Source organism: Cyprinodon tularosa, unplaced genomic scaffold (genome assembly GCF_016077235.1).
Source record: "Cyprinodon tularosa strain WSP-4 unplaced genomic scaffold, ASM1607723v1 ctg226, whole genome shotgun sequence".
NCBI classification, from domain to species: Eukaryota; Metazoa; Chordata; class Actinopteri; order Cyprinodontiformes; family Cyprinodontidae; genus Cyprinodon; species Cyprinodon tularosa.
In genome coordinates this window covers 625,337-635,801 of record NW_024038844.1, presented here as the reverse complement: position 1 = coordinate 635,801, position 10,465 = coordinate 625,337, and positions in this window count along the sequence as shown.

Sequence of the window (10,465 nt, the reverse complement as noted above, 5' to 3'; positions counted from 1 at the left end):
AATGTGTTTATTTAAGAGCAACTGTGCAAATTAACAAACACCTAGAAAACGTACACTATATTATATTATTTTCTATGTGAATCCCTGATTGTTTATTCTTCTTTGTCTTCTCTAAAAAGTGCTTTAAATCAGTCCTACCTTTTTTTATCCATGCTGGGTCAAATCCTGAAATTTGAAAAAGGTCTCGGCGCCATAATCTCTACCTCACTGCCTGACTGACTACTAGCTACATTGCCTATATCACTGTAGCAGGCCTGTTCCAGGAGCCCCAAAGCCATTAGTTTTGTTGATGCTGATTGGCCAAATGTTTATTAATTTTCCCAATAATAATAATTAAAAATAATAATAATAATTGGTTATTTCCCTACACTTTAGGGGCGCTTTGAATAAGCGCCCAAGAAGAGAAATGATATGTTCTGTCTGTGGAAATGCACTGTTGAATGAGAGTCAATAGGTAGAAATGTTGTTATAATAATTTATGTGGCTACATGTAATAATTCATATTACATGTAGCCACATACTTTTAAATAACACTGACATTGATAATACTTTTAAAATCTATATATATTATGACTTTTCCCTACATCTAGGTAGGGCAGCACCCGAGCGCCCCCTATTTGCCAGCTGCCACTGATCTGGGCAGTGATTAACATGTATTCTTCCCTTTACAATTTCTCTATTCTATCAGATTCTACCTATGTCTGATAACATCTGAGCCCTGGTTGAGATAAAAACACAAAACGGAAAATATCTAGGTAAAGGTGTTTCTCAGGACCATGAAACAATTTCAGTTCTCTAAATTTTCTAGAAATTAATTGTTTTTTTTGTTCGTGTTACGACACTTCAGACATCCCATATATAGCAGAGAGCTGCCTATATGTGCAGCCTTGCTCTGCTCATTAGACAGTGTGTTCTAATTGTGTGGCTGATTCTATTAAGTCCAGATTCAATCCAGCATCGAAGTAGGCTGACCTTATGGATATTATAGTAACCTATGCTAGTATTCCCTGCAGCCACTTGGAGTAGTTGTGTGTGTTGGAGGGCGAGTACATATGAAAAGGACAGTCGAATGCTATGTGTCTGGATCAGACAGTAACCTTTATTTCCTCTCAGTGCAACGTGACACTGAAAATGTTCCCAGCCCCCCAGCAGCCTAAAACTATATTTGATTGGTTATGGCTTTAGAGGAAGGATTCCCAGCAAAAGCTACATAGTATGAGACATTTTTTTTTGTCTAAGATTCTTGAGTAGTTACGCCTTATATTTAATGTATTTTGCATAAAAACATAAAAACAGAGTCTTTCGAAAGTGGATATTACAGATCACTCTACCTTGTTATGCATGCCTTATAATAGATTTTTACCAAAAAATTTAACTTACCGGTATTGTATAACAATAACTGAAAACTGACAAACTTAGAGGAGAGAATTAGAGGAAAGGTGATGAGCTCAATGCTGACCAGGTGAAAACCAGTGAATCAGATTTGATTTGACTGATCTAAGCTGAATACCTAATAATACCAAAAACAGCCCTTTAGTTTAGTACAGTGCAATAATGTTGAAGCAAATACCCCAAGCGGATCTTGTTTCTTTTTTAAGAGCCAGATGAAAAAAGGTTAAGCCCAACTGCTGCTGGTTAAATGACGAAGAATGACAGATGTCATCCTAATAGGCGTATGTGCTTTCTAGAATAACATTATAACATAATTATCAACCTGGAGAGAGAAGTCAATCCTCTGGTTACAAAAAGAAAAACTACCAATTTAAATTCTCTCAAAAAACAGGAAAGGAGACAGAATGCACCGGCTGAGATCTCAGAGGAAATCATATCTGATCTTTCTCTTTCATTCACTGGTGGATGAGGTAGTTCCTTTTGATCATACACCCCTCTTAACCCTGTGCTTTCAAAGCAGGAAATGTCTTTTTATTTTCCAGCTCTAAAAGGATGTATTGGACTGGGTTGGGGAGTATTTAGCTTAATTTACTTAAGGTTATTTGACTTTACACACAAAAACATGTAAGAGTTGTTTTACTAAACTATATGATTTTACTGTTAATTGAGAAATGTCTTAATAAAATATCACGCTTCTCTATCCATTGTCTGTAACTTCACTGAATAAAAGACAATCATTAAGAAAAGAAAACATGGCTAAGCAGTTAATGTTTATCTCAAAATGAGGGTTATTTTTTGTACAAAACTAATTTAAACCCACAATAACATATGGAGTTCTGGCTAATATACAGTAAGGAGTACCGTAAATATTGTCACTGGAGGCAATGGTTCCATAAGTTTTATGTAAAAAAGAAACATGGTTTGGTGTTTCTTTTACCAAGAAATGCTATTTTCTATTTACATCAATTGTTTGTTTTCATTGTTTTATTATAGTTTTTAAGGTACCAGGATTAGCACATAGTTTTACATTTTGGTCTATCTTTATTAAATTATTTTAAATATCAAATGTTCTGATGAAAGTTGAGCCTGGAGAGAGGCTGGACTCTCCATCTCTCTGGCGTTGCCGCTGGGGAGAGGCATTGGGCTGGGGTGCCCTTGCTCATTGCCCTCCAACTCAGTTGTCAGGTGTTGGAGTTTCACTGGTGAACGAGAGGGTCGCGTCCCTACGCATTCGGGTTGGGGACAGGTCTCTCAACCATGTCTCGGCCTATGTGCCCAGCATCAATGCAGAGTACCTGGCCTTCTTGGAGTGCTAGGCAGGGGTACTAGATGGTGTTTCAACTGGGAACTCCATTGTTCTACTGGGGGACTTCAACACCCATGCGGCCAGCCACAGTAAGACTTGGACAGGGGTGATTGGTAGGAACGGCCTCCCCTATCTGAACCCCAGCGGTGTTCTGTTTTTGGACTTCTATGGTAATCACAGTTTATCCATAACAAACACCATGTTTAAGCGCAAGGATGTCCATAAGTGCACGTGGCATCAGGACAACCTAGGCGGGAGAGTGTCTTGGACACACGGGTGAAGAGAGGGGCTGAGCTGTCAACCAATCACAACAGGGTGGTGAGCTGGATCCGCTGGCAGAGGAGGAAGCCGGTCAGACCTGGGAGGCCTAAGCGTGTTGTGAAGGACTGTTGGGAACATCTGGTGGACCTCTCTGTTAGTGTGGTCTTTAACTTCCACCTCTGGACAGGTTTCTCCCAGATCCCGAGGGAGATTGGAGACATGGAATCAGAGTGGTCCATGTTCTCCTCCGTGGTGCCCTGTGGGTGTTGCTACGGGAGTATAGGGTCCGGGTCCCTCTGTTAAGGGCTGTCTGCTCTCTGTATGACCACAGCAGGAGCTTTGTTCGCATTGCCAGCAGTAAGTCAGACCTGCTTCCGGTGCATGTTGTTTTCCACCAGGGCCGCCCTTTGTCACCGGTTCTGTTCATTACAATTATGGACAGAATTTCTAGGCGCAGCCAGGGATCGGAGGGTGCTTGGATTGGGAACCTCAGGATATAATCTCTGCTGTTTGCAGATGATGTTGTTCTCTTGGCCTCATTAAACCAGGACCTTTGGTGTGCACTGGGGTGGTTCGTAGCTGAGTGTGAAGCAGCCGGGATGAGGATCTGAATCCAAGGCCATGGTTCTCCACCGGTGAAAGGTGGACTCCCCTCTTCAGGTTGTGGAGAGTCCTTGTCTCAAGTGGAGGAGTTCAAGCATCTCGGGATCTTGTTCACGGGTGAGGTACGGGTGGAGTGTGAGATTGATAAATGGACCGGTGAGGCATCTGCAGTGATGTGATTGTTGTATCAGAGTGTCATGGTGAAGAGGGAGTTGAGTCGGGGGGCAAAGCTCTCGATTTACAGATCAATCTACGTTTCCACCCTCACCTATGGTCATGAGATCTGCGTAATGACCGAAAGGATAAGATTACCAATACAAGTGGCCGAAATAAGTTTCTTTCACAGGGTGGCTGGCGAGATCGGGTGAGGAGTTCAGTTACCCGGGAGGACATTGGAGTAGAATTGTTGCTCCTCCACGTCAAAAGGAGCCAGCTGAGGGAGCTAGGGCATCTGTTCTGGATGCCTCCTGGTCACCTCCCTCAGGAGATATTCCAGGCATCTCCTGTTGATATTCCAGGCCCAGGACGCTGGAGGGACTATGTCTCTGAAACGGCCTGGTGTCGCCTTGGGGTTCCCCCAGAGCAGCTGGGGGAGCTCTGTGTGGCTTTGGAAGTCTGGGCATCTTTGCTTAGACTGCTGCTTCTGTGAAGCGGCCCTGGATAAAGTGGAAGAAAACGGAATGGAAAGGAATGATGAGAGTTACCCAGTGCTGAAGTACTACCAAATATTTTCTTACTTACACTACCCACATCTGGTATTAGATGGCTTTGACTCATTTGCAGTCAAGTTGAAATAACCATTTATATTTGGAAAAAAAGTCAAAGTGATCTTCATTTGTTTGATAAATAAGCAAATGTAAAATAAATGCTGGTGGTAAAACACTCAGTACCTTCTGCTAGTATCTGGCTTAGTCAAAAAGTATGGAGCTTCTCTGTTATTAAGACTCAGATTGATTTATGAATGCTAACAAGCATTGGTCATTTCTGTGGCTGTATGGAAAGGTGACCCTGCCATTTTTGTTTCATTACCGGAGGAGATATTTAACTGACACACAACAGTAGGCAGGAGAACTTTCTTGCGGATCAAAATATCAGGATGTCAGGATTCGATGCATTCCGATCCACAGAGCTTTGCAGGCCCAGTTACGGACAGAGGAGAAGCAGGACAAGCATTCCTCATCTTCATGAAACACATGAAACTAGTTTGGCAAACAAAGTTATAAGTCTCATGCTGACTCTAAATAAGTCTGTTCTAATTCAAGACGTCTGCTTGTAAACATCAGTGACCTGAATGACAATGGCTGGCAAAGCAGAGCATTCAGCAATTAAAGCAATTGTCACTGAGTTGTAAACTTACAAACTAGCTGCTGATGTAACCGAAAGCAACCACTGAAAAAAATCTAAAAAGCACACAAACTACCAAACTGATATGAAAACCAATCAAGCAAGGGCTATGCTTAATATTACAAGAAATCAGATTCATTAATACAACACACAAGCATGTACTCTGCTCCAATTCATTATACAAACAAGCTATTCAAATTCTGAATAAGCATTTGACATCCTGTTCATTCAGTCAAGTTTCCTGATTTTGATTTTCTCCACAGACTGCATGTCTGCCTCTTGGTTTTAAAGAAAATTCCAATAATCGCATCAACCCTCAATTTTAACCACATGCTTCAGGGTTGCTGCTGAATATTCCCAAGGTGCCACTGTGGACAGAGTTTGCATCAAGTTAAATCTATAGAATATATTTCACCTCTAAAGGTTGCAGTTTCCAATTAGTATTCTGATACTCTCAGTAAAACCAATACAAACAAATTGGTAAGACAGAGAAAATAATCCAGATGCATAACTCTTAAATGAATGGAGAAACTAGAAAAACACCCACAAATTGAACGTGTTTAGATGATTCCTGATTGTAAGCATACAGATAATTTATGTGGTTTGCCAACTGTTTATTCATGGTCCCAAGATTGAATTATATCTACATTTAGTTTGAATTTTTACTCTATTTTGAAGTAAAAAAGACGGTTTTCTTAAGGATGTTGAATGTAAACATAGATATTGTCAAGGTTTCTAAATGAATGGTTTTACCGTATGAACTTGAATACAAAATGTCTAATTCATCTAATCACTGAATAATTGCTTAATCCTATTCTTCTATCACAGCTAAAGTATAAAAATCAAGCAATTATTTTTCAATGTTATTAAAGTTATAATGTTTTCAAAAAATGATCCGCTTGCCTGGTTTACCTGATAGCTGGCCAATAAGAGACAACCCTGAACATCAGTAATTGCTAAACAGCAATGAGAGTCAATTAATTTCATTATCTTAAATTGATGGAACACCTTATTAATCTGTAAGGAAATATATTTAATTGCTCTCATTTTTTTTTGTAAGACAGAAAAGTATTTCTTTTAAAAAGGTTAAGACTAAAGGATTAAAAGCCTGCAGGTGTGCCGGGCACCATAGTACCTGTTGCAAGTTAACACAAGCTTAAAATGCTGGATGATAAAATGGAAAGCTATTGTGTCTCCAGGGGTTACCTGCACTGTGGCTTCTGTGGTGGTGCTAGTAGTTAACAGCCCAAAGGTGGAAGTTTCTACAAGAGGTTATTCTCACTTTCAATAAACAGGTTGTTTATTGACAGGTTGTTTAACAATTGTGGTTTTAGTGAGCTCTTCAAGATTCATGGTCCTAAAAGTCTATTTGTCTGTGAGGAAACAAAACCACTGGCCATTAAATCCAACCAGGGGTTTGAGTTGATATTGTTACAATAACAAGTCTTCATCGATGTGCTCCAAGATCTGGTAAAAAGCAACAATCATAGAAATCCTACTAGCATAAAAATTGCCCCAGTAGAGGTCTGCTCTGAAAATTAATTATGTGTGCTGAAAAACTCGTACAAAGATAAAGACATCTCATAAAACAAAGAGAAAATGTATAAAAGGAAATCTTGTTAGAATTTCTAAGGTGTGTGGGGCGCTTGCTGAGAAATATCTTCCTGTTCTCATCTTCAGAGTGCGGTTTAACCGTTTTATGACAAAGGCCTTAAGGTCCCCCGCTGTCACATAAAAAATGTGGCCTTAATTTTCATTAAGGCCTTGAAATTCTTATTAACAAATTCTTTTCCTGTATGGGTTTGAAGTTTTCGGGGGATTTGGCTCCCCTCAAAACTCGATTCAAAAGCCCTCACCGCTTAGTCTTAGTCTCCTTTTAAAAACTGTAACTTAAGCCTTTATTTAAAACACATCAATGACTGTTAATAATTAATTATACTCATCATTCAGGTCGCACAGGGACTGCATGTCACAGAGATCCACTTGACACTATTTTAAAGGTCTTGAGACTGAGAACATGTTTCTTGGAAAATGGACTTATGGCACGGCAGGTAAGGCAAATTTATTTGTATAGCACAATTCAGTACAAAGACAATGCAAAGTGTAGTTCTGGAGTAGTAGTTTGTCTAAATTTTTCTTTTTCAGCAGTGGTTTGATATTTGCTGTTTTTAGGGACTGCGGGAATACACCTGACAGAAGCGGCGTGTTTATTATCTGAGTCAAATCAGATGCTATGACAGGCAAAACTTTCTTAAAGAAAGCTGTGGGTAGAACATCAAGGTAGCAGGAGGGGGAACTTAGCTGCTGAATGATTTCCTCTAAGCTTTTGTAGTTTATTTGGCTGAATTGGGACATTTGGTCAAGATCAATTCCAGTTGGAGACAACTTTGGTACTGAACTTTATATGGATGTACAAACTATCCTCTGGTCTTTAGGATTTTCTCAGTCATTGCAGGCCCTGGTGGAGTGGAGTTCAGGAGCCACGGGCACAGGAGGATTTGTTAACTTGTCAACTGTGGCAAATAACGCATGAGTATTATTAATGTTCTTGTTAATGATTTCAGAGAACAAACATTCTCTTGCATTTTTCAGTTGTAAGCTATATCTGTAAAGTCTCGTCTTTCTCCACCTGCGTTCAGCTTTTCGACACTCCCTTTTTTCACTTCTAACTGCTGGAACAGTTCTCCAAGGAGTTTTTTTCTTTCCGGAAAAGACTTTCACTTTAATTGGAGCAATGCAGCTAATGATGTCTGAGACTTTAGACTGAAAGTTATCTACTAGCTCATCTACTGAGTTGCACCCCAAGGTTGAAGTAGCAGAGTAAGCTTGAGTAAAAGTTTCTGTGGCATTTTCCTTAAAGGTGCGTTTTCTTATGATGTCCCTTTGGCTAAATGAGTCACTGGAAACGATGCCCTCAAAGGTAACAGAAAAGGGATCGGATAGGGCAACATCAGTAACATTGACTTTAGAAATCCTCAGACCTTTAGTGATGATCAAGTCTAAAATATGTCCCTGTTTGTGCGTTGGTTGTTTAACATGTTAAATTAAACCAAAGTTTCTAAGTGTGTCACACAGTTCTTTTGCACTTCTGTCTTCAGGGTTGTCAACGTGAAAGTTAAAGTCTCCCACAATAATTAAACAGTCATAATCAACGCATACCACAGACAGGAGGTCACTAAAATCATTAAAAAAGTTTGATGTGGACTTAGGAGGTCTGTAAACATTTAGAAACATAGTTCGTATCTCTTTACTTGGGGAGCCAAATGTTCAAAAGTGTCAAATTTTCCCCAAAACACTTTTTTACACTTCAGTGAATCATTAAACAATGTTGCAACTCCTCCACCTTTCCTTTGCTGTCTGCTCTCACAAAGAAAATTGTAGTTTGGAGGAGACGACTCCAACAGAATATGTGCATTAATTAAAAAGCATTTTCCTGAAAGAGATCTAAAGTTTAATAAAGCCAGTTTATATGACTTAGTGGTTCTAAGTCTGAGAGTTTATGACTCTTAAGTGTCTGTTCCTGTTTGTTCCCATTTTGTTTTTCTTATTTCTGCCACGTATCATCACAGATATTCCATAATCTCCGGTAAAAGGCCCAAGCTGATGCTGAAAACTGTTATGTCTGATAAGCTTTCAATGTGTAACCATCTTGCTCAGAAAGGAAACCTTTCATTATCTCCTACCCCATCTTGTTACGCAGGGCTCTGCAGAATCTCTCAACTCCCCCAAAACTAGCAAATTTCTTATAAAGCTGGTTCATTATACATCTCCTCTGCTTAAACCCAAAATCTGAATGAGAGCCTCAAAATTAGTGAGAAAAAATGTGTACCATACACAGCAAAAAGAGAGAGAAACACCTGCATTCAGGAAGAACTTTATTACAATACACTATAGAAAGAATGAATGCTACCAACATGTCTTCATCTTGGCAGTTGAAGCACTCTAAAACACATTCCAACTCTTCTTTGTATTACTTTTCATAGCTTTCAATATGACATTCTTGAGACCCATCCATAAGTGTCTTACGATACAGATCAAGAATTGCAACATGAAACCCACTTGAAGCCTTTAATTTAAACAGAAGCGTGTTAGCCATTGTTTTGATGCTGAAGTCTTCCACCTGCAGGCCTCTTTGAGACAACAATGTCTGAATTGCAGGGGTGAGGCGGGGAGATTTAACTTTGCATTGCAAGCTTGATTGTCGCGAGTTCTGAGTTTTCAGTCTCACAACAAATTCATCTTGAAAGACTCCCTGTAATACGTCCGTCTCGTAACAACCAGCGGGTCTGACCAATAATTTGCCAGCAGTTTTCTGGGGGGAGGGACATGTAGGAATGATGACAGTCAGAGAAGGGCCTTGCCAGGGCATTACATACTTGGCTACAGTGGAGGACTAACCGGTGGATACCAGAGTTGGCTCAGTTTTAGCTAAAATGGCAACAATTTCTTGTTTAAAAAAGGAGCAAAGATAAGAACTTTGTGTATTTGTAGATGGGAAAGATGTCTGTGCTTTTCTTCCGACAGCATTTAAAAAAAGTTAGATTTATCAGTTTACTCCACTAGTTGTGAAAACACTCAAGAAGCTGCAGACGAATCCTATTGTGATCATCGTGAAACGTCACGATTCGATGCTACGATTGGCTGAAAGCGTATAATGGAAGAGAGTAACTAGCTGGCACACCCCCCAATCAGCTCAAAGTATTGTACTAAATGGTCCTCCTTTCACAGACAGAGTGAAAGGCAGTCATTCAAGATTGATAACGTAGAACTCAACTCAGTTCTACACATATCAATCTGATACTTTGAAGTCTACAGCAGATGGATTAAAAGTAAAAGTCCTTGCAGAGTGGTTGCAGACAGATATGTTGATTTTGGGTCGGATTATCGTTTTCACAGCCATATGTGGTTATCACATATGTGGTAGATCAAATACAGTAAGGCAATTTTCATAGCTTTAATGACCTTGGAAGACAGTCGGCCGTCGATCACAACTGGAACAGTGGGATACGTCGGTATGCTGTCACCCTCGCTAGCTATCACCTCTTTAGTGATTACATTGATAGGCTTATTTACCTTAGGAGTTGGCCTGAGGCTGGGGAGAAACTGGAGTATACACTATGAGTGATGGTGGATACAGTGAGTATGGAGCGGGGGCTGAGAAAATCCTGGTTCCCAAGAATGAATGCTAGTAGGATTTGAGGTTCAGCTGACACCGAGCTTGACTCATTCTGAGAAGATGTCGCACAGAGAGCATTGAGTGGTAAAATGAAAGCCCTTAGTGTCGGTAGTTCATTTTCTGTATATCAACTGAGAGGGGTGGGGAGAAGGGTGGTGATTAGTGTTACACCGATACCGATACCAGTATCGGACGGGGTCCCGATACTGCCCTAAAATGGTGGTATTGGTATCGGCGAGTACCAACAAATTGGGCACCGATACCATTTTGAGAGCCATAAGTTTATTCAACTATTGTCACCCATTCCTGGTAGGTAATAAAAAGTTCTACTGGTTTCACTTTGTATTAGATTTTTTCCTGCTTCACAAAGGTAGGCAGCAGCT